The sequence below is a fragment of the Mustela lutreola genome, chromosome 12 (genome assembly GCF_030435805.1).
Source record: "Mustela lutreola isolate mMusLut2 chromosome 12, mMusLut2.pri, whole genome shotgun sequence".
Classification (NCBI taxonomy): domain Eukaryota; kingdom Metazoa; phylum Chordata; class Mammalia; order Carnivora; family Mustelidae; genus Mustela; species Mustela lutreola.
In genome coordinates this window covers 12,214,860-12,220,192 of record NC_081301.1, presented here as the reverse complement: position 1 = coordinate 12,220,192, position 5,333 = coordinate 12,214,860, and the positions used below count along the sequence as shown (strand labels likewise).

General features: G+C 43.0%; 1 pseudogene; it reads right to left on the bottom strand.

Moving 5' to 3' along the window:
- Positions 1-387: 387 nt before the first annotated feature.
- LOC131813014 (olfactory receptor 1L8-like) lies at positions 388-4,989 on the bottom strand (annotated as a pseudogene).
- Positions 4,990-5,333: the final 344 nt, after the last annotated feature.

Sequence of the window (5,333 nt, the reverse complement as noted above, 5' to 3'; positions counted from 1 at the left end):
TTACAGATCTTCATTTTTCCACCTAATGGCTTTCAGGGGATAAACATCCATTTGATTCTTCCAACTTGCTGCATATTCGTACTGTAAGGGCCTGGTTGGCCCGAGGGAGCCATTTTGTTGCAGTGAACTTAGATTGACCCTATGCAATGAACTTAGATTGACCCTGCCCCTCCCAGAGGGGTAAGTCTTATAAAAGGAGAGCAATTTGTTCAGGATATATATGTTGGAAAATGATTAGTTTAAAGCAGCATTTGGAGGATGAGAACATGATGAATCTTTGTGGGAAAATGGAGGAATAGTGAGGAAAATTATCATGATTTCAGCAGAGGCAGGGACCATAGGTCAGCTGTCATCAATGGATGTGAGCACAAGTTAACTTGCAACAGTTCAGTTTTCATGAAGATCTAGTAGAGACCAGATTTGCATGGAGCAGATTACATGTGTGGGTTTGTCAAGAGGGTGCTGCCTGGGACTGCCCATCAGCTTCCTCAGGCCCTGCTTCAGGTCTTTGTTTCTCAGGCTGTAGATAAAAGGGTTTGCATGGAGGGCAGAACTGTGTAGACAAGTGTTGCTATGTGGTCCCTGGCAGTGTAGGTGGACAGGGGCTGTAAATAGATGTAGAAGATGCTTCCATAAAAGAGAGCTACCACGGTGAGGTGAGAGCCACAGGTGGAGAAGGCTTTGAGTTTCCTAGCGGCTGAGGGGATCTTGAGAACAGCAATGAGGATTCATAGGTAAGAGAAAATAATGCACAGAAAGGGGGTCACCAAAACAACAGAACCTTCTGACAGTATCACAATTTCATCGGCAAAGGTGGGGGAGCATGACAACTTCATCAGGGGACTGAGGTCACAGAGGAAGTGATGGATGACATTGGAGTCACATAAAATGAGGCGATTCAGTAGCAGTGTGTGTTGGAGTGAGTGGAGGTGAGGTAGTGAGAAGGAAAAGGCCACCAGCAGGACACAGAGGTGGTGGTTCATGGTGGTGACATAGTTGAAGGGGTTACAGATGGCCACATAGCGATCAAAGGCCATGACCACCAGTAGGCAGCTGTCAGTGTTGCCCAAAGCATAAATGAAATACATCTGTGTCAGACACCCAGCATAGGAGATGGTCTTCTCTGACAGGAAGTTCACTAGCATCCTGGGGACAACGGTTGTTGTAAAGCAAATGTCAGTGAAGGACAGGAAACTCAAGAAGAAATACATGGGGGCCTGGAGCTGGGGGTCAGAGTGGATGGCCAGGATGATGAGTAGGTTCCTGATTACGGTGACCAGGAACATGGTGAGGAAGAGGATAAAGAGAGATGTCTGGTCTTCAGGCCGGGAGGAGAGTCCCAGGAGAATGAACTCAGAGACACTGCTGGTTTGGTTGACTCTTGCCACTGGCTTGGGTCTAGTTCTATACACGATGTTTTGTTATTTCCCTTACTCCAAGTCCACAACCCAGCAAGTCTTTGTGTTCTCTGCTATGCAGGGGCCCTTGTCAATCTCCCTTGATGTGGTCCTCTGTTCCCAAATTCATGGCATCACAAAGCTGTATAGCGAGGCTGGAGGGACAGAAGAAGAATTTTCCTTTAGAAACCATTAGAGATGGACCTCACTGATTCCAGTTCAGTAGTTCTATTCTGTGAAAGCACTGCTCACTTGCTGGAGAGTTAGCAACTAAAAACAGGCAGTTCCACTGTGTAGCTCATGTTCTAGGTGGGGAGACAGATTATCAACAAAGGGCATTAACTAGTACATAAAGGATGGAGATAGTTGAGGGATGCATTTATCAAAATAACCGACAGGGAAAATTTAAGGGGAATGTGAACCCATTTCAACAAAGTGAGTTTTTTCTCCTCTGAGGAGTCTGTGCAATCTTCCTTTTCCTGTAAATTATTTTTCCTTTCTTTAGTATTTTGTCCTAAATCACATTTGTACAGGATGGGCATCCATTGTTGAGTATTCAACTTATGCTTTATAATTCACCAGTCATATATGTATGCAAAAATACTTATGAGAACACAGTAATTTTTTATATATTAAGTGTTGATATATATATCAGTCTTATGCAGTTACCTTGTGATTGACATCAGAGTGACCTCATTTTCTTGCTACTAAAAATAACTCTGTGATAAGAGATCTTATATAAGCAAAATGTTGTAAATCAACTTTTTAGAGTCAGCATATCCATCTATACCTCATTAATGTACATATTACATAGAGATTTTCAAATGGTTTGAGATTGGTTATTTATATATTCCTACTTGCCGTAAAAATCTCTCTAATGAACATACTTAAATGCCCAATGTGTTTGAAATAATTTTTTTTATTTTTTTAAAAGATTTTATTTATTTATTTGACAGAGAGAGATCACAAGTAGGCATAGAGGCAGGCAGATAGAGAGAGAGGAGGAAGCAGGCTCCCTGCTGAGCAGAGAGCCCGATGCGGGACTCGATCCCAGGACCCTGAGATCATGACCTGAGCCAAAGGCAGCGGCTTAACCCACTGAGCCACCCAGGCGCCCTGTGTTTGAAATAATTTTAAAAGCACCATATTCTTTCACACCTTTTCAATGATCTTTTTACATTGGAACTTCCATGGGTTAAATACTGTTATTCTAACTAATATGTTAATTTAATTAACATTGAAATATTAATAATTGATTAATTTAACAATTAAAATGCAGTAATTACATTAATAAATGATTCATGTGCATAACAGTGATTATGGTTAATAACAGTTTATTGCATATTTGGAGTTTGCTAAGAAAGCAAATTGCAAAAGGATGCTTACATTTTATTTTATTTTATTTTTCTTTTGAGAGAGAGAGCATTCAAGAGTGAGAAGGAGAGCAGGGAAGGGACAGAAGCAGAGGGAGAGAGAGAATCTAAAGCAGGCTCTATGCCCAGTGTGGAGCCTGAAGAGGTCCCAATCCCATGACCCTGATCATGGCCAGAGACAAAATCAAGAGTCAGATGCTTAAACAGCTGAGCCGCCCAGGTGCTCTGACTCAAGAGAGACTCTTCATCATAAGTCTTAGTGTCACCTTCCCTTATCTGCTATGGCTGGTTGTCCTCAAAATCAATTAGCTCACATGCTTAAAATATCATTCTCACTGCCAAGTTGTCAGACTAATCTCATGGTTTTTGCAAGAGCTTGCAGAAGAAATGTTAGTTCATTCACTGCATGATTTGAGTGAACCAGTAGTTAAAGTTAATAACAATAACCAGTATCATTGAGAATTTTCTACATGTCAAGTTTGTGCTAAAGACCTCACAAATGCCATGATGAGGGACCATGAAGCATGTGTTCTTAACAGGAGCCTGGGGCTTAGAGGTGCAGTGGTTTGCTCAGGGTCACCAAAGAAGTGAATAGCAATCAGGATTTGAACTCCAAGCTGAATAACTCTGAGGCACATGCTCTTAACCCTTAGGCTACACCTCCTCATGTCTGTGTGTCTACATATTGGGTCACAATCATACACTTGTTTGCCTCACAGTGGTCATTTCCAACATGACCACCCCTTCTATCCCTTAACTGACAAGTTTCCCTCTCCCATATTCAGAATCTATCCTTGAAGTGGCTAGGGAGGTGCCTATCGTTCTGTGTTACACAGATGGAGGACTTGAAGTTTTGAACATCCATGACTAACTGGCCCAAACCAGGTGGAAAAAAATTGGCCATGCATGGCTTGGACATGTCCATGCGGAGTTGTGGTCAGTGCTGGGTAGTGTTCTTGGATGGGGTTTGATTTGTCCTCTGTCACTTGTTCATAAGCTGATTCCTGATGTTTTATGAATAGCAAGTGAGACACCATGTCTGCAAAACAATTTGTCAAACACAGATCAGTATTAAACAAGGAGCCATTTGTGAAAGGGTTGCTTGAGGAAACCAGAAATTAGTGGAAATTCGGGTTAATTAATGAGATTAGGTGATCACCTATTCTGATGACTAGGAAAAAGGAAGGTTTTTGAATCTAAGAATCAGGAAGAAGAATTCTCAAAGCATAAGGTGAGTGGGTGAGGCTGGGAATACAATGGGTTGGTTAGTTTGTTTGTTTTTCTTTCCCTTTCCCTCTTTCTTTCTCCCTTCCTTTCTCTCTTTCTCTCTCATCTCCCTTCCTTCTTTCCTTCCTTCCCTCCCTCCTTTTCTCTCTTTCTTTCTCTCTCTTCTTTTCTTTCTTTCTTCTCTCTTTCCTTCCTCCCTCCCTCCCTTTCTTTTCTTTCTTTCTTTTTTCCTTCTTTCCTTCCCTTCCCTTTCCTTTTCTCTCTCTTTCTTCCCTTCCTTCCTTCCTACTTTCTTTCTTTCTATCTTCCTCCTTCATTCTCTCCCCATCTCTCTCTTCCTTCCTTCTTCCCTCCCTCTTTCTCATTCCCTTTTTTCCTTCCTTCCTTTCTTCCTTCTTTCCTCCCTCCCTCCCTCCCTCCCTCTTACTCTCTCTCTCCCTTTCTTTCCTCCCTCTCTCATCTTTCTTTCTTTCTTTTCCTTCCTTCCTTCATTCCTTCCTTCATTCCTTTCTTCCTTCCTTCCTGATGGTGTTTTCCTTCCACCAAAGGCCACAGTGTATACTGCCTAGAGGTCAAACTGGATGGACTGAAAACTAAAAGCAAGATGGAGGTTTTAGTTGGACCCTATGACTACTGAATCCATGAAATATTTGGAGCTATCAGGGAGGAAAGTGTAGGTGCGAGGTTGGAGGAGCCAAGCAGGTGGTTAGGTTACTGAAGCTCACCTCTATATCCAGATGCTGTTATTTCCTTCCCAGTGTTTCCAGAAGCTGGTCTGCACCACACCTGCTAGTCAGCTGCCAGTCTACTTCTCAGCCAAGCACAGCCACCTCATGTGTCTCCCATGACATTCTGAGCTGGTGAACAAGGAGAGGAATAGGAAAGGCAGGCAAATGGATATGTTACTTGGGAAGGATAACATGTTTCCCTTCACTGGCCTTCAACACGTCATGTCTGGTCCCCAGCATGCTGCTGCTTTTCCAGCTCCCCATCTCAGAAAGCAGAGAAGTCCTGACTCAAGGGGCAAGGACCCTCTTGATTGTGAAAGCCTAGGCAGCATCTCCTGAGTCTGAGCTCTGCTCTGTTGGCCTCAGGGGTCCTTGTCAGGCTGAAGAAGTTGTGGTTTGATGATCTCTCCAGGGAGCTGGTCGTGTAATCATTCTAAGTGTTAGGGTCCATAATCAAAGGAGCAAGACTGATACAAAGCAAAGGTCAAGCAAAACTTTATTTCACGCCAAGCATCGAAAATCAAACTGACTGGTCAGGGCTGTCTCTTGCAAAGAGGCAACCCCTCCCAAGCTCACAGACTAACTTTTATAGAGGTAGTTTAGCCAGG